This window comes from Somniosus microcephalus, chromosome 8, assembly GCF_052327205.1.
Source record: "Somniosus microcephalus isolate GS21.2 chromosome 8, FLI_Smic_1.0, whole genome shotgun sequence".
NCBI classification, from domain to species: Eukaryota; Metazoa; Chordata; class Chondrichthyes; order Squaliformes; family Somniosidae; genus Somniosus; species Somniosus microcephalus.
Genome location: NC_140994.1, coordinates 135,282,327 through 135,302,036, shown reverse-complemented (window position 1 = coordinate 135,302,036; position 19,710 = coordinate 135,282,327). Strand labels below are relative to the sequence as shown.

The 19,710-nt window shown below is 44.2% G+C and overlaps 1 long non-coding RNA gene across 1 annotated transcript in view; it reads right to left on the bottom strand.

Moving 5' to 3' along the window:
- Positions 1–430: 430 nt before the first annotated feature.
- The window catches only part of LOC147113807 (uncharacterized), a 70,857-nt gene continuing 51,577 nt past the window's right edge, over positions 431–19,710 (bottom strand). Inside the window, exons 2-3 of the long non-coding RNA XR_015079274.1 lie at positions 10,492–10,693; positions 431–1,163 (exon numbers count right to left, since the gene is read on the bottom strand). This is a non-coding gene — a long non-coding RNA (uncharacterized LOC147113807). The remainder of the gene's footprint in view (positions 1,164–10,491; positions 10,694–19,710) is intronic.

Sequence of the window (19,710 nt, the reverse complement as noted above, 5' to 3'; positions counted from 1 at the left end):
CTTTCATGATCTCAGGATGTTCCAAAACACTTCACAGCCAACTGATTCAACCAAAACCACAAACAGTCTAGTCATTATCGCATTGCTGTTTGTGGGACCTTGCTGTGCACAAATTGGCTGCTGTGTTTCCTACATTACAACAGCAACGACACTTCAAAAGTATTTCATTGGCTGTGAAGAGCTTTGGGACATCCTGAGGTCATGAAAGACGTTATATAAAAGCAGAATAATGAAGATTATCTTAGTTGCTTGTTCACAATGTTTTAATTTTTAAAAAGGTTTCATACTTTCCACAGATGTGAGAGTAGTAGTGTATTTAAGGGCAATATAGCAAGAAGTACCTTTATTGTTTAAATAAAAACCTACCCCTATCTGAAAACAGCACTGCATATAGAATATAGATTTATTTTATGTATAAAAACCATATTGGTGTGATGAAAGATATAACATTTATTGAAGGCAGAAATATTCAAACATCTACTTGCATTAAGCAAAAAGATAGCTAATATGGATTGAGATGAAGACAGGAAAAATTATGGCAGGCCAACCTACACTGTGCTGTCTACAAGAATTCTGCACGATTAAATAAAGTGCCTATTCTATAAAGTTTAGCCATCTGATCTCACCCATGTATCTGCATTATCTACAAAATCCAATTCTGCCAGTCTAAAAGAACCAACTATATGAAAGCATAATATAACATGAAATGATGCTGTCACAGACAATTTCTATGGGTCTCCTATCATTTTGAATGATTGATATGCCTTTTGTTGACTGGCTGTACTTGCTTCTACTAACTTGTTAGGTACATGAATGTGCAGCAGTTCCTACATATTACACTCTCCTCCCCCATTACACTCTTTTTTTAATTTGCTCTAAGAATTTTGCTTTTCTTACCTCCAAAGCTATGCCCTATTCTATCTTCCTGCTATTTTCAGTCCTTAACGTCTCACTTGGGTAGGTCATGGTTCCATTACAGATTATTATTTCATCTGCCCATTATTTAAATGTGTCTTTGCATTGGGTGCTTGTGCTCGTTGGTTCAGTGCATTGCTCCTGCTCATTCCATTTGCCAGCAATTTGAAGGGGTTTCCTCAAACTGATGAAATTATTTCCCAAGTTGCTTGTTAAATGTCTCCTCTTCCACAAGATTAATGAATCCTCTATAATAAGCACAAGGTGAGACAAAATATTAGCTTCAAGTACTGCTCGGATTTCACTATTGCTCAAGTAGAACAGTTTTATTGCAAGAGAATAACGTATTAAGTTGCACAAAGAATGTCTTTTTCTATGAGTCACCGCTTCCATTAATAATATTTTTACAAATTGTAACTTAGGTGTAAATTGCTGGGTTTTCCAATATCTCTAAATGACACAGACTTTTGGTTGCTTACTTACCTCATTAGTGTACGCAGGCTGTCCCAAACAAGTGGCCACTGCATGGAGGTAAAAAGCTTCCAAGCTGCAGAACTGAGTACCATGGGCTGAGAAACATTAACTTGAACAACTCATGGAATTCAGTTCTCACAGCTGGGGGCATCTTCCAACAGTCTGAAGGCTTAGCCATCAAAAATCCATATCTTGTGAAGTCTAGTGTTGATTGGCAATAAAAGTCTTGACTTTCATTCAGTCATGTTGCCCTCAAGATAACTGCAAAACATTTAAATCAAAGCAAGAGAAAATGGGTTAAAGAGACTTTGGGCTTGATTTTCCAAGCCCCGAGGAGGCGGGCATGGAGGCGGGACAGCACGTAAAATCGGAGAAATTAGGGGCAGGTTTGCCACTCACCCCCATCCCGCCTCCGTGCCCTTTTGCCAGGAGGCGGGAAGATGTCCAGCTTCGGGTCCCGTCTCCTGGAGGCAGGAAAGACTTTTAATCCTTTTAACTGCCTGTTAACAGGTAGTTAACAGGCAGAAAAAGGGATTAGTGCCACTTTACCTTCACAGGTGAAGGCTTCCCGACCTCGGAGAACCCCGCTGGGTTAGAGGAGACGTGGAGGAGGTCTGCGGCGGTCAGAGGCACCTGGAAGTAAGGTGTAGAGGTGAGTGATGGGTGCAAGTGTGGAGTGGTAAGTATGCAAGGTAAGTGATAAGTTTATAAAAGTGTTCACTTACCTTTTTTTACTTCTGTAGCCTTTAGCCATGCTGGATTGGGAGAGTGGATATCCACCTTGTCAATTTCAGGTAATGGCTGATGGACCCTCCGATCCATCAGACATCTGAAATTTACTTTTTTACAATGTTTTTTCAGTTCTCACCACAAATACGAATCAAACTCAAGAGAATGTCAGTGTTTGACAGCTTTACAGAGCTGTCAAACGCTGTCATTTCTTCTTTCAAGAAGTCATGACAGATAGCACGTCTGACATTGATGTGATCTGTCAGTGATTTCTTCCCTAATTGGCTTGCTGAGCCCGTGGGCTTAACCAACTCCATCAGGGGAAAATCCCTCTGAATGGTCAGGTGAGGATGGAGGTGGGACATTGACATGACAAGCAGCAGTCCTGCCTCCAAGTTGCCTCCATTGACAAAATCCAGCCCTAAGGGATTGATTTACTGTCCCTGATTTTGCAAGGTCAGTTAATTAACATGCTTCCTGTTCACCATGCACAGATAGGTGCAAACATAAGGAGCCCACTGATAGTGGGGGCAGGATAACTGGTGCAACAACCATCCTTAAAGTCTCCTTGCTATCATTTAAAGAGGAGGTGCATTAAGTGAATAAATGTATCAAAATCGATCTCTACCTCATGGCAGGGAAAAGGCTAAGGAACAAGACAGCTCCATGTGAAGATGCTGCCCTAGAGGTGATGCTCCAACTAGTGCAGCAAAGGTCTGCCTGTGGGGCAGACTGGCATCCGCCTATTAGAACAGCTGTTCAGAATGCCTGAATAGAGGTGGCTAAGTGAGTGAACACAATCTCCCATGTCTAAATGTGGGAGCAAATGCTAAAGATGTTTTGAGGCATCATGAAGATTGCAAAACTAAAATGACCTAGTTTTTGTCTGCAGAATCTATGGTCATCATATTCATATCAGAGAGCTTACTCACAACTTGGTGCAACTTCACTGAGACAGCATGCAAAGTACTCAACCAATATTTCTGCACTTTTACACAAGCACATTAGTATTGTAAGTTGAGCCCACAGTGCTTGTGTGCACGCTACATGTTCGTGAACTTAAACAAGTTCCGATGCAGGGTGGCAACTTGGATGTTGGTGTCTCTGGCCTTTGCAATTCTAAAACCATATAGGCTGTATCTGCTTAAAGGAAAAATGGTCACATAAGAGACATGAGCAAAAGCAAACTAGAGAAAGGTATTGCAATTGGGGGAATTGACTAATTTTAAGAAAGCACCCTTAAAATGTTGAAGCAGGAAACCATAGTAGGAGTGGAGGAGGGTAAGGTTGTAGACTTAGTCCAAGCTGGGGATAGAAGCATTGTTTGCTTATTATTTTCCCCCTACTCAGTGACACACAGACATGCAATACACTACAGCAATATCCATAAGATTTGTTTGAAGGGATGTTTCACTGCCAGAATACCAGCATACGTCCCTCTTCTTTTCCTATAGATGTCCAGAAAGAAACTGATCCAAGAGCTAACATTTCACAATATCTCCTCCTTCAACCTCCAAACATTTGGGAGTGACAATTACTTTTATTATTTTGAATAGCCCCGATACCCCCAAAGGCAATTTTTCAGCAGAGATGGTAATTTTTCTGTAGTGGCTTCAGAAGTAGCCTTGCCATTATTTAGCACAGTTGTGAATTGCAGTGAAATTTAAAATTGATCATTGCCAACTTGAAGCGTTAGACTTCACAATGTCCAGGCTCATGCTGAGTGCCTGACCCCACTGCAAAATATTCAGACTTCTTCCCTCTAAACTCACTGTTGATTAGCAATTGGGACCACTTTTGTTAGATCCGTGTATTTTGATGTTGTGTGTCCTTCAATAACTAGACACGAGACTGCAGGGAACAATCAACAGGTGTTTACTGGATGAGGGTTACTCTAAAACTAAACGTACAGATCTCTACTCAGGGTTTATATACAGGTTTGGTCACTGCCGGTACTACAGTATACAGGAGCTGTAAAAAGTCGTTCTCCCCTTAAAGGTACATACACTACAATTCCTCCCCTTTTAGATTGACAGTACCATAACATTCATTTAACAATTAACACTTTTAACATGCACATTAACTGAAAATAGTCCATTTATAAATTTAAGTCTTTGGGGCAGCTTCCTGATCCTTTCTGGATAGTGCCTTTCCTGAGTGTCTTGTTCTTGGTGCGGAGGCCCCCTGTCGTCAGTTGGTTCATCAGCTTCCGATGCTACTGTTTCTGGGGTAGATGCTACCTGTATGTCGGGTTCATCACCAGGTGCGCGAGACATGGGGTTGACTCGTTCCTGTGACTCTAGGATCTGGTCGACATGGCATCTCACAATGTTCTCCCCAACATCCACTGTGTACATTAGTGGCCCCTGCCGTGTGCATATGGTTCCTGGTTGCCATTTCTCTGTTCGGTAGTCGCGGGCCAAGACTGGTTGCCCTACATTGAAGCTCCTTGTCAGCTTCTCATTGATGTGTTGGAATTGCTTATTCTCAACATCTCTTCGTACATTTGGTCTGAGCAAATCCAGACGAGATCTCAACCTTCCGTTAAAGAACATCATGGCCGGGGTCTGGTTGGTGACTGCATGTGTCGCATTTCAGTAGGCTAACAGGAAATTGTCCACCTTATGCTCCAGTGGAATGTCATCATCGCACATGCCCCTTACTGCTTTCTTAAAGGATTGTACGAACCTCTCAGCCAAACCATTTGTGGCTGGATGATATGGGGCGGATGTGTAATGCCTTACCCCATTCCTTTTCATGAATCTTCGAAACTCTTCAGACACAAACTGTGGTCCGTTATCAGAGCAAATCTGCTCTGGCAAGCCGTTCCTGGCAAATATGGTCCGTAGGACTGCAATAGTTTTCTCCGTGGTGGTGGACGACATTTTGATCACCTCAGGCCATTTCGAGTGCGCATCCACGGCTATTAGAAACATTGAGTCCATGAATGGACCAGCAAAATCAATGTGCACCCGTTGCCATGGAGATGAGGGCCACTCCCATGGGTGTAGAGGGGCATGTGGTGGTGTATTTTGGACCTTCTGGTATCCTGAACAACTCTTTGTCAGGTCCTCAATTTGCTGATCGATCCCCGGCCACCACACATAAGCCCTAGCAAGGCTTTTCATTTTCACCCCTCCCAGATGGCCTTCGTGAAGCTCATTTAGTACTCTCTCCCTTAATTTGGGTGGAATTACCACTCGGGATCCACACATCAAGGTCCCCTGGCATACTGACAGCTGTTCTCTTCTGGATGAGAATGCTGGCAACAGTGAGTCGCCATGTGTTGGCCATCCCTTCACCATCAAGTCATATACCCGAGACAGTGTCAGGTCATTTTGGGTCTCCTTCTCTATATCAGCGTTAGTTACTAGCAAGCGTTCAATTATAGTCGAATAAAATATTTCAACAGGGTCCATTGCTGGTGCTTCCTCCGCAGTAGGCAGTGGCAGGCGTGATAGCCCATCAGCGTTTCCATGCTGTTTCGTGCCTTTTAGTGTTCCAAGTCCCTCCTGGAACACTTCTTGTGCGTCAGTTAGCATTTTTGACAGTCGTTCAGGTGTGGCGTCGTCATCCTTTTTGGCATCTACAGTCAGTGCTTGTATGGAATGCCAATCTAGCTGTATCTTTCGGATCCATTCACGCCCTAGTAGTGGTGGTCCTCCATCTGGCAATACATATAGGTCCATTTTTGGTGTTTCCTTGCCATTATATATAACGTTCACCCTTATTTTTCCTTGGGGTAGACTTTTTGCCCCGTGTACGTCTTCAAGACAATCTCTGTATCTCTCAAGGGTATATGTGACAATAGCCGCTTGTAGTCCCTAGGACGTGAATGGATCCGGAAGATACAGCTAGATTGGCATTCCATACAAGCACTGACTGTAGATGCCAAAAAGGATGACGAGGCCACACCTGGACGACTGTCAAAAATGCTAACTGATGCACAAGAAGTGTTCCAGGAGGGACTTGGAACACTAAAAGGCATAAAAGCGACGGTCAAAATAGAGGAAAATGCAAGCCCAAAGTTTTTTAAGGCCAGACCGGTGCCTTATGCGATCCGCCCAGCTGTCGAAGCAGAGCTGGAAGGTTTGGAACGTTCAGGAGTACTGTCCAAAGTGGACTGGAGTGAGTGGGCCCCACCCATCGTTCCTGTAATGAAGAGGTCGTTGAGTAATACGCCTGGGGAACCAAAGAAAGTTCGCATCTGTGGGGACTTTAAGGTGAAAGTGAACCCAGTCCTTCACACGGTACAATATCCGCTTCCGCGGCTTGAAGATATTTTCGCCTCGCTATCTGGAGGGAAACGTTTCACTAAGATTGATCTGGCCCAGGCGTACCTGCAAATGGAGGTAGAAGAAGCCTCGAAACAGTACCTCACGATCAACACTCATAAAGGTCTCTACCAATAAAACTGGCTGGTGTTCGGGGCAGCATCAGCTCCGGCTATTTGGCAAAGGGCAATGGATCAAGTCCTGCAAGGGATTCCAGGGACCCAGTGTTATTTGGAGGAAATCCTGGTCACGGGTGAAAATGACAGTGCTCACCTTGCCAACCTGGAGCAGGTGCTCACTAGATTGAAGGAATATGGGCTCCGAGCAAATCACCACAAATGCGAGTTTTTCCAGAAGCAGATCTCGTATTGTGGCCACGTTATTGATGAAGAGGGGTTACATAAGTCCCCTGAAAAGATTGAGGCAGTAGTCAAGGCTCCAGCACCGGAAAATGTGTCACAACTGAGGTCGTTCCTCGGGCTGGTGAACTACTACCATAAGTTCTTGCCGAATTTGTCTACAGTACTACACCCACTGAACGAGCTTTCCAGAAGTGCAAAGAATTGATCACATCAAAAGAGGTGTTGGCTCATTTCAACCCAGCACGACCAATTCGGTTGGCGTGTGATGCATCACCCTATGGCATTGGAGCGGTGCTGTCGCACAAGTTCCCGGACGGCTCGGAGAGGCCGGTAGCCTTTGCGTCTCGGTCACTAACCTCAGCCGAGCGTAACTACGCCCAGATTGACAGGGAGGCCCTCAGCCTAGTGTGGGGAGTGAAAAAGTTCAACCACTATCTGCACGGGCAGAAGTTCACCTTGCTGACTGACCACCAACCACTTGTCTCCATCTTTAATCCAAAGAAGGGCGTGCCGGTGATGACTGCGCAACGGCTACAAAGATGGTCCCTTTTTCTAGGGGCGAACCAATATGAAATCGAGTATAAGGGCACGAAACAGCATGGAAACGCTGATGGGCTATCACGCCTGCCACTGCCTACTGCGGAGGAAGCACCAGCAGTGGACCCTGTCGAAATATTTTATTCGACTATAATTGAACGCTTGCCAGTAACTAACGCTGATATACAGAAGGAGACCCAAAATGACCCGACACTGTCTCGGGTACATGACTTGACGGTGAAGGGATGGCCAACCCATGGCGACTCACTGTTGCCAGCATTCTGATCCAGAAGAGAACAGCTGTCAGTATGCCAGGGGACCTTGATATGTGGATCCCGAGTGGTAATTCTACCCAAGTTAAGGGAGAGAGTACTAAATGAGCTTCACGAAGGCCATCTGGGAGGGGTGAAAATGAAAAGCCTTGCCAGGGCTTGTGTGGTGGCCGGGGATCGATCAGCAAATTGAGGACCTGACAAAGAGCTGTTCAGGATGCCAGAAGGTCCAAAATGCACCACCACATGCCCCTCTACACCCATGGGAGTGGCCCTCATCTCCATGGCAATGGGTGCACATTGATTTTGCTGGTCCATTCATGGACTCAATGTTTCTAATAGCCGTGGATGCACACTCGAAATGGCCTGAGGTGATCAAAATGTCGTCCACCACCACGGAGAAAACTATTGCAGTCCTACGGACCATATTTGACAGGAACGGCTTGCCAGAGCAGATTTGCTCTGATAACGGACTACAGTTTGTGTCTGAAGAGTTTCGAAGATTCATGAAAAGGAATGGGGTAAGGCATTACACATCCGCCCCGTATCATCCAGCCACAAATGGATTGGCTGAGAGGTTCGTACAAACCTTTAAGAAAGCAGTAAGGGCCATGTGCGATGACGACATTCCACTGCAGCATAAGGTGGACAATTTCCTGTTAGCCTACCGAAATGCGACACATGCAGTCACCAACTAGACCCCGGCCATGATGTTCTTTAACGGAAGGTTGAGATCTCGTCTGGATTTGCTCAGACCAAATGTACGAAGAGATGTTGAGAATAAGCAATTCCAGCACATCACTGAGAAGCCGACAAGGAGCTTCAATGTAGGGCAACCAGTCTTGGCCCGCGACTACCGAACAGAGAAATGGCAACCAGGGACGATATGCACACGGCAGGGGCCACTAATGTACACAGTGGATGTTGGGGAGAACATTGTGAGACGCCATGTCGACCAGATCCTAGAGTCACAGGAACGAGTCAACCCCATGTCTCGCGCACCTGGTGATGAACCCGACATACAGGTAGCATCTATCCCAGAAACAGTAGCATCGGAAGCTGATGAACCAACTGACGACAGGGGGCCTCCGCACCAAGAACAAGACACTCAGGAAAGGCGCTATCCAGAAAGGATCAGGAAGCCGCCCCAAAGACTGAATTTATAAATGGACTATTTTTAGTAATGTGCATGTTAAAAGTGTTAATTGTTAAATGAATGTTATGGTGCTGTCAATCTAAAAGGGGAGGAATTGTAGTGTATGTACCTTTAAGGGGAGAACTACTTTTTACAGCTCCTGTATACTGTAGTACCGGCAGTGACCACACTTGTATATAAACCCTGAGTAGAAATCTGTACGTTTAGTTTTAGAGTAACCCTCATCCAGTAAACACCTGTTAATTGTTCCCTGCCGTCTCGTGTCTAGTTATTGAAGGACACACAACATCAAAAATACACGGATCTAACAGAAACCAATACTGCTACCAGCCCCGCCCCCCCCCCCCCCCCCCCACTATTGAGAAGTAAATCACTCCTCCCCACCCCCTTCCATAGAGATGGACATTTCCCTTGGCTTAGTTCAACATTGTGAAAAAAATGGACTCTGACCCATTACACTCCCCCCCCCCCCCCCCCCACACACACAACAGAGCAGGAAATAGGCCATGACCCAGTCACATCCATTACTTCCTATTCCCTCTGCTGACTGGAGTGGGGCATGTTGCACGTCTCCTGTTCGTTATACTTGTTCCTGCACCCTTCAACTCAAAACATTTTTGGCCACAAAGTTTCGGGAAGTGCGAGCTGATAACAGCGTGGCAAGGGCATCTGGGACCTTTATGAACAATGGGACAAACAATGTAACAATGATTAAAAAATAAATAGATTAAGGACTGAGAAGGAGGGTGAATTAGAGTGGGTGAATTCAATGTCAATCAGGTACAGAAAGAGAAATAGAGAGGGAAAGAAAGATTGATTGAGAGGAAAAAGAGATAGAAAGGAAAATTAAGATTTAGTTTAATTTTAAAATCTGACATTTTTAAAGTCTCTAACAATAATTCACTACCTGAAGGAATAAGACAGACAAGTTATAATTGTTTACTTACTGCGCAAGAGAGGTTGATTGGCAGTCATTAACAATTATCATGTAATTAAAAGGGTACTTGCGCAATTAATTACTACGCTTAAATTTTTGTGAGTTTAATAAGCAATTAATGTGCAAATGCAGCAAACACACGCGGAGATTAAGGGAGAGATGCTGTTTTCACGAAGCTAATGGTGGAGCAGCACAAATCTGCCAGCAACTTGTGGCGATTCACAATTCACGGGGTGTCTTTCCCTTGCTAAAAGTTGCTGGCTGATTTGCACATTAATAACGGCGTGCCTCATTCACACTTATTTTGCAGCAAATTCTGGGCTAATTATAAAATGTACACACATCACAAACAGATGATCTGGTCATTATCACATTGCTGTTTGTGGGATCATGCTGTGCGCAAATTGGCTGCCACGTTTCCTACATTACAACAGTCACTACACTTCAAAAACGCACTTGATTGCCTATAAAGCGCTTAGGGACATCCTGAGGTCGCGAAAGGTGCTATCTAAATACAAGTTTCTCTTTTCTTTCTTTACACTCTTAAAAAGGTTGTTTTTCCCCCCAAATTTCAGTCTACTTTGTTACACAAATGAGGGTTTTGTAACAGAATAAAGTGCGCAAAAATAAATCAAATGGTAAACATTTCAGCTAGGGATGGCAGTATATGCCTGGGCAGCCTTTACGGAGCACTGTTGCTGCATGTTTTACTGCGCCGTGTCACATGGTTATCACTGGCTGTAATCCAGCACTTGTGGTAACGTCTGTCACTTTACGCAACAATAGAAAATTGCTAGAATACTACACATCAAATAAATATGGGGGACGTACTAACCATCTGTTATGTAATGTTCCATTTGTAGTACTGTAGCATCATACGGTGCTTTCCCGGCAATGTGAGCAGTTTAGGGAGAAGGTTTTATTGAAGAAAACACGTGTAACTTGCACTAGTAAAGGAGAAAGATAGCTATGGTCATCCAGTCAGCTTGGTAGTGCTCTTGGACTGTCATTTCCATATCCTGCTGGCAGAAACCAACCTGCATTTGTAATCATAAAAGAAAAAAAGACTTGCATTTATATAGCATCGTTCATGACCACCAGGCATCCCAAAGTGCTTTACAGCTAATGATGTACTTTTTGAAGTGTAGTCACTGTTGTAATATCGGAATGTAATCACAGTGTTTTAATTAGCAGGAAGCAAATACCTGAAACTCCAAAACTGTTCCCAGAAGCAGCTGGTGGCCCAAATCAAGATTACAAAACTATTTGAGCAGCTTTTAATACTTGCCAGTTTCAGATCGATGGCTTCAAAAAAAATGTTGAGTGATTTAGGTCATTTTTCTCCTGTTTACTCATTCCCCATTGGTACCTATGAACCGAATCAAACTGATTTTGATTTGTTCATGTTTAAGAAATCAATATATTTAATTGGTAACTTAATAGATGAATGCTCATCTCACCCAATTACAATGTTGTTTACCTTGTGGAGATATGGGCCTAGCAATTGACACCAATACTGAATATCAGGCGCTGCGCGTAATGGGCGGCTGATCCGATACCGCTCGTTTTGCACCACCGCCCAAGTCGAATTTCTAGGTCATGGTGCTTTTGAGGTGCATACCATTTATGTCACTATCGGGTGTGATGCTTTTGTAGTGTATGATGAGATGGATACACACTGGATGTAAGGCTTTTAATTATATAGATTCAATGGTTTCAGTTACTGATGCATTAGCATACAGGAATATAGATACTATTCTGTAGCCATAGGACATTTTCACCCCAGGCATATTGACTGTCAAATGTGCCTTGCCAATGCTACAGGTTGAGGAGGAGGATCATGAAGCAGTATTACTAGTATCCGACTGTAGATTCAGGTTCAGTATCAAAATTCACACCCCAATTTGGTTTCAAGATTTACTAAAATAGTAGTACTCACACTGCTAGTTCTTGAGTCAGGCCGGCATGTTTATGCTGAACGACAAAGGCCACTATAACTGTACCTCAACATCCTGCAGCAATCCAAAATAGCTATAGAGAATACCAAAAGGAAAACTTCACGTACTTTCTCCTCAGACCTGGAGCAGAAATTCCAGTGCAAAGTTAGCCGTAACTTATGAAATCACAGTTGTTGGGACACACATTAACCTTGCCAATCACTCAGTGTAGCTTGTCTAAATCTCTCGACTACCAAGGTAAAATTTGAGAGATCTTGCTTATTACTGTTTTCTGCTTGCTGCATCCTGTTATGTCTGCTTCTTAACAAAATGAAGAGTCAAGTCAATTTTTCTCTTCTCCCTTTCTCACCACATGATTTAAAAAGTATAACAACTGTTATCAGTTGGGTTACTAAATTTCTCATTTAACATGGCCAGTCAAATGTTTCCTAATCCTGGAATGATCAGACTTTTGTATTTGTTAATCTTAGTCTGAACGATAAGATTTTTACAACTGCTTTGAACTATTTTCATTGCTATCCTCTGATGTGTGGAACACATTGGTTTCCCTTAATAATAAAAGTTATTTTGTAACTGCAGGGTTTTCAGGATCAATGCAGTTTTTTTATGGAATAAAGTAGTTATTACCCCTTTTTTTTTAGAAGTTTAGATGAAGGGCCAAGACCCACAATGCAGGACACCAAGAGTAAAAGAAAAGGCAAAATAAATTGGGGAGTAGTGGTTAGTTGCTCCTACTTAGATTTTGACTGCTGAAGATAATAAGAGGAAGGAAAGATTGAAAGAGGTGAGAAATTCCACCATACATGCCAATATATAAAAACTAGTAAAAGCTAACAAACAACTATTATGTCCGTGTGTAATTGAGACACAGACTGCAGGAGTTGGTTATAACAGGTCATTACTGAGTGGAGACAAACTGGAACTACTGTGCAAAAGTTACTACACAGGCTTATATACAGGGGTGGTCACTACTGGTACTGCAGTATACAGGGGCTGCAGAATATAGTTCCTTTTAGCTAAAGAGTACATAACATTCGATTAATAATTAAATAACATATTTACAATTACAGTTGCTAGATACATTAGCTGAAGTTAAGCAATTATAAGTTCAGTCTTTGAGGAGGCTTCCTGATTCTGTCTGGATAACGCCTCTTTGGGATATCAGGTTCTTCTGGCAAAGTTGATTCGGGATCAACGTCGTCGTTTGGTTCGTCTGCTTCCAATATCACCGATTCTGAGGTAGATGCAATTGGTACTTCGGTTTCATCACCAGGTATATCGGATCGTGGTGTGGAATTGACGTTTTCCAGTGACTCTAGAATCTGGTCAGCATGGCGTCTTACAATGCTCTCTCCAACGTCCACGGTATACATTAGAGGTCCTTGCCGCGTACAGATGCTTGCTGGCTGCCATTTCTCTGTGCGGTAGTCCCGGGCCAAAACTGGTTGACCTATCTTAAAACTCCTGGTCAGCCTTTCATTCATATTCTGAAACTGCCTGTTCTCCACATCTCTTCTGATGTTTGGCTTAACCAAATCCAAGCGGCATCGTAGTCTTCAATTGAAGAACATCATGGCTGGAGCTTGGTTGGTAACCGCATGTGTTGCATTCCGGTAGGCAAACAAGAAGTTATCCACCTTGTGTTGTAGGGGTATGTCTTCATTACACATTGCCTTGATAGCCTTCTTGAATGTTTGAACGAACCTCTCAGCCAATCCATTGGTGGCTGGATGATATGGGGCGGATGTGTAATGCTTAACACCATTGTTCTTTAAGAACCTCTGGAAATCTTCAGACACAAACTGTGGTCCATTGTCGGAGCAAATCTGTTCAGGCAGCCCATTTCTGGCGAATATGGTTCGTACGACTGTGACAGTTTTTTCTGTGGTGGTTGAGGACATTTTTATTACCTCTGGCCACTTTGAATGTGCATCCACCGCAATTAAAAACATCGAATCCATAAATGGACCAGCAAAATCAATGTGCACCTTTTGCCATGGAGATGAGGGCCACTCCCATGGATGTAGAGGGGCTTGTGGTGGGGCGTTTTGGACCTTCTGGCATCCTGTACAGCTCTTGGTCATCTCTTCGATTTCTCTATCGATTCCCGGCCACCACACAAACGCTCTGGCTAAGTTCTTCATTTTTACCCCTCCCAGATGACCCTCATGAAGCTCATTGAGCACTCTATCCTTCAATTTGGGTGGAATTACTACTCTGGATCCACACATCAAGGTTCCTCTGCACACTGACAGCTGTTCTCTTCTCGGCGAGAATGCTGGCAACAGTGGTTCGCCATGTGCTGGCCATCCCTTCATCGTTAAATCATAGACCCAGGAGAGTGTCGGGTCATTTCGTGTTTCCTTTTCTATGCTTGCATTCGTCACAGGGAGACATTCGACTATGGTCGAGTGGAATATCTCCACTGGATCCACTGCAGGTGCTTCTTCCACCGTCGGCAATGGTAGGCGCGACAATCCATCAGCATTCCCATGCTGTTTAGTTCCTTTGTCCTCGATGTCATATTGGTGTGCCCCTAGGAAAAGGGACCACCTCTGTAGCCGTTGTGCTGTCATTATTGGGACGCCCTTCTGAGGGTTGAAAATGGAGATGAGAGGTTGATGATCAGTTAGTAAAGTAAATTTCTGACCATGCAGGTAGTGATTGAACTTCTTCACCCCCCACACCAGGCTGAGGGCCTCTCTGTCAATCTGGGCGTAATTACGCTCGGCTGAAGTTAACGAGCGTGACGCAAAAGCTATCGGCCTCTCTGAACCATCAAGGAATTTATGTGACAGTACCGCTCCAATGCCGTAGGGAGACGCATCACACGCCAGTCTTATCGGTAGTGATGGGTTGTAGTGAGCCAATACTCCTCTTGAAGTGATTAGGTCTTTACTCTTCTGAAAGGCCCACTTACATTCATCGCTCCATTTCCATGCTACTCCAGTTTGTAGTAGGGCATTCAGTGGGTGCAGAATTGTCGACAAATTCGGCAAAAACATATGGTAGTAATTCATCAATCCAAGGAATGACCTCAGTTGCGACACATTTTCAGGCGCTGGAGCCTTAACTACCGCTTCAATTTTGTCAGGGGACTTATGTAACCCCTCTTCATCAATCACGTGGCCACAATACGATATCTGTTTCTTAAAAAACTCGCACTTGGGGCGGTTGGCTCGTAGCCCATGTTCTCTTAGTCTAGTGAGCACCTGCTCTAGGTTGGCAAGGTGTTCACTGTCATTTTCACCTGTCACTAGGATGTCGTCCAAGTAACACCGAGTCCCCTGAATCCCTTGCAGGACTTGTTCCATCGCTCTTTGCCATATCGCCGGAGCTGATGCCACTCCGAATACCAGTCGATTATACTGGTAAAGACCTTTGTGAGTGTTTATCGTGAGATACTTCCTAGAGGATTCTTCAACCTCCATCTGCAAATATGCTTGTGCTAGGTCAATTTTTGTAAAACGCTTCCCTCCAGATAGTGAGGCAAAAATATCTTCTATCCTCGGGAGAGGATATTGTACTGTGTGAAGGACTGGGTTCACCGTCACCTTGAAGTCCCCACAGATGCGAACCTTCCTTGGCTCCTCAGACTTATTGTTTAACGTTTTCTTCATGACAGGAACGATGGGTGTCGCCCACTCGCTCCATTCTACCTTAGATAACACGCCTGCATTCTCCAGATTCTCCAGCTCTGCCTCGACAGCTGGGCGAATTGCATATGGTACCGGTCTTGCTTTGAAAAACTTGGGAATTGCATTCTCTTCTATTTTTATCGAGGCGGTTACACCTTTAAGAGTTCCCAGTTCTTGTTGAAATACCTCTTTGGCGTTAGCTAAGATTGTTGACAATCGTCCAGGTGTGATGTCGTCATCCTTTTTACCAGCCACCGTCATTGCCTGAATGGAGTGCCAGTCTAAACTTATCTTTCTGATCCATTCACGTCCCAATAACGGTGGTCCACCATCTTGCAGTATGTACAGATACAATTTCTGTTTGTCCTTGCCGTTGTATTCGACAGGCACCCTTATTTTCCCTCTGGGGTATACTTTTTGCCCCGTATACATCTTCAAGACAATGGATGTCTCTTTCAAGGGTATGTGTGAGAATAGCCACTCGTAGTCTCGTCGATTCACGATGGTCAGGGCTGATCCTGTATCCAATTCCATTTTGACTTGCGACCCTGCTATTGTGAGGGTGACCCAAATGGTTCGGTGATCCTCTTTTGCGATTACGTTGTGAAGTTTGAGACAGCTTAGTCTCTTGTTCCCGGATTCACTATCGCTCATCTGGTCTTCGGAACTACTGTCCGTCATCTTTTGTACTTTCCTGTACTGTTCCTTAGTAGCCTTTTTGTTGTCGTTAGTCTTCTTTCCAGACCTGCAAACTCATGCAATGTGTCCCATCTTTCCGCATTGCCTGCATATTTTGTCCTTGGACCAGCAGTCCTTCTGGTCATGGGTTGTTCTGCCGCAGCGGTAACATTTTTCAAATCCCTGTGTCATTTCGTGGGCGCCGTATTCCTGTGGCTTTTGCTGTATTTCCGCAGCTCCCCTTGCTGCTGCTTCACACGATACTGCCACGCTGAAAGCCTTATCTAGCGTCAGCTCTTTCTCTGAGAGTAACCTCTTCTGGGTTCCTTCACTCAGGAGTCCACAGACAAATTTGTCCCGTAAGGTATCTGCCAGTCCTGCTCCGAACTGGCAGTGCTTTGATAGCTTGCGTAGTTCTGTAAGGTAATCAGCATTGCTCTCATCTTTATGCTGATTTCTCCTGTGGAATTTAAATCTTTCTGCTATCAGCAGCGGTGTAGGATTTAGGTGTTCCTGTAGGATATCAACAATTTTGTTAAAACTCTTCGCCATTGGTTTGGCTGAATGTGGTAAACCACTGTTTGTTTCTATTCCACTGTGTACATGCCTGGACATGCCTCGGCTGACTCCTCCCACAAGTCCTAGTATAAAGGTGACTGCTCCCCAGCCCTTTGTATTTCTGGACCGGTCGACCACTCGAGGCAGACCTTCATTCTTTTGTTAATAAAAGCCTTTAGTTACTCTCTTAACTCTCAGTCTTTTATGAGTAATTGATAGCGCATCACTGGAGTAATCAGCTTCCGCAATAGGCCGTACGTTCTTGCGCCCATTAAGTTTAGTAGTACCGATGCCTTTTTCTCATCGGCTACTTCGTTTGCCTCGCAATATACTTTGACTCTTTTCACATACGTGGTCCAGTCTTCTATTGCATTATCGAAGGCAGTGATATTGCCAGTCTTCGGCATCTTGGAAATCTAAGATGGCGCCTCCTGCACTTTGCCTTCTTCCCCGCTGCTGCTAGCACTGTTGCTGGCGTTTTATGCCTTGATGGCGACGCCCTATGGTCTTCGCGCACTTCCCCCCGCGCTGCTGCTAACGCCGCTCTCCGCGGTTCCCGTGGCAAACTGCAGCTCCTCACGGCTTTCTGCGCTTCTAATTTCTTTTATTTCCCCGTCGTCGGAGCAACCCTGCGGGACACTTTCCTCCCTCTTCTCGGGTCTGTACGCTGCCCGGCTTTGTAGCACCGGCCGCGCCCTGTGTGCTCCACCCTCTCTCTCTCTCTCTCTCTCTCTCTCTCTCTCCTCTTCCCGACAACGCTGCTTGGCCCCGTTGAAAAGCCACCCGATCGAGCTCTAGCCCGCCGCAGCCCAGGAAGGATCAGTGTACTACCTGCCACCAGCCCGATTAGCTGGAACACCATCGACAGGATAACCAAGCCCCGGTCTCGACAGCCTCTCCTGCAAATCTTCAACTCCGATGAATCAGAGGCGGTTGCCTACGGTCGACGCTCGTTTCTTCTGTTTGTTTTATTTATTTATTTATTTATTTCTTCCTTCTGGCCTCGACCTCGGACAACTTCGCTTCAGGGATGGATCCCCATGAGGTGGTGCAGACTGTAGGTAAGTTCGGATCTGCTCGCCGCCAGTATTATGTCAATGTGTAATTGAGACACGGACTGCAGGAGTTGGTTATAACAGGTCTTTACTGAGTGGAGACAAACTGGAACAACTATGCAAAAGTTACTTCACAGGCTTATATACAGGGGTGGTCACTACTGGTACTGCAGTATACAGGGGCTGCAGAATATAGTTCCTTCTGCAAAGTACATACACTACAACAACCTCAAATAAAAACCTGACACAGCTCTAGAGCTTGCAACTTAGGAATGGCCCTGATGTGTTAAGTAGTCATAAAGCCTTTGTAGCTTAAACAGTATGTATACACATTCTTTTACTTGTAGTGGAGGGGGAAAAGAGCATAAGTACATAAAAAATTGAAGGCGAAATCCAAGTGTTGAAGGAAAAAAATTGGTGGTACAAATCTAGAGAGATTTGAGGGTGTGCTCCCTTGTAAAATGTTGAATTGTACATTAAAATGAAGCATTTTGGTTAATTTTAACCACAATTACTGATTACTTCACAATTTGTAGATTTAATCTTTTTGAAAAATGAAAAACAAAGTGAACCTTGAATTTTTAACAGAGTACTTACCCAAAAGTTACCTCAACAATCACACTTCTACATCCAATGCCACTGCTTCAGTTCACAAAGGCATTCTACCCAATCTAGACCCAATGTTCTCAATGACACTGTATGGCGTTCAATTGCCTCACCTTACAAAGAGGCACTCTCTTCTCTTCTAAGTTTTGGTAAGTGTTCAAGCTAACACTCTCTTCTCCTTCTCCCTATGAATTCAACTTGCCACTCTTCTCCCCCTCCAACCCAGTTAAGCTGGTGTTTTCCCTCCACTCCCTCAGTTCAAGCTGGCACTTTTCCCTCTTCCTTGATTAATTCTGACTCTCCTTCCAGTCTCTCAAAGTGCCACTCATGGCTTCTTCACCCTTCCCTGTCCCCTTCATTAGTATCCATTCTTCCTTCAATTACCATCCAGCTTCCCTCTTCCTTTCCTTCATTGCTGTACATTTCACCCTTCATTGCCATCTATTTCAGCACAACCCACTTCATCTTGGTCTCTCACTACCATTCATTCTGTCTCCTCACATTTCGGAGATATCCATTTTTCTTCTATCACTGCCTCCCCCGCCAATCTCACTTTTACCTGAATTTGGTAGCGAATGCATGAAATGGGTCCCTGTCTCTTCTCAATGTTACTCCCATTGCTAATGGCCACCATTGTGGCCTCCGTATACTGAAGGCAGAAAAACTTCCAGCCAATAGTAAACAAAGGGCACAATCCTGCCCATTATAGCTGGGACCAGTATTTAGAGGGGAGGGTGATCTGTTCCAGTGAGTTAGTCACTTGACTTGGGAGGAATAAGATTGGCGGAGAAGGGTTTAGCTGCGTTAATATTTGTCAGCAGGTGCCGATATGCTAATCTTTAGCAACCAACCAAGTAGAGACTGAATCTGCTCCCACCCCCTCACCACCTCTTTGAAAATAGCTCAAACCTAGTTACAATAGTTCCAATAACTGATAATAGCAGCATTCAACATTAATGATTTGAATTCAGAGCTCAATGCAAAACTGGTCAGGTTTGCAGATGATGCTAAACTTGAATGTGTAGTTAAATAAGAGGAGGCAGCGCAGGAACCACACGTTATGTAAATGAACAGAGCAATAGCAAATACAGAGAAGTGTAAAGTACCACTCATAGGAAGATAAACTGGATGACTTCATGATTTGGATTGAAACAGTTAAGAATGAAGTTAAGAGACCTAGGATTCTTAATATACTTGACACTCAATATGCCCAACCTCTGCATCAATTAACAAATCAAATAGAAAGCGGAGATACATAGCCAAAAGAATAGAACACAAGTCAGAAGAAGTCATGGTCAAATTTTCTGGTGCTTTGGTCAGGCAGCACCTTGAATAGTGTGTCCAGTTCTGTGACCAAGGGACAGGTTTCCATTCTAGCCCTAAACAGAAGAGCCTTGAGACAAAGAAAGAAATACTTGCATTTATATAGCACCTTTCACGACCCCGGGGCATCCCAAAGCGCTTTACAGCCAATGCAGTACTTTTGAAGTGTAGTCACTGTTGGCATCAGAGGACTAAATTATGAGAAAAGTGAAGAAACTGAGTTTTTCAATCTTGAAAG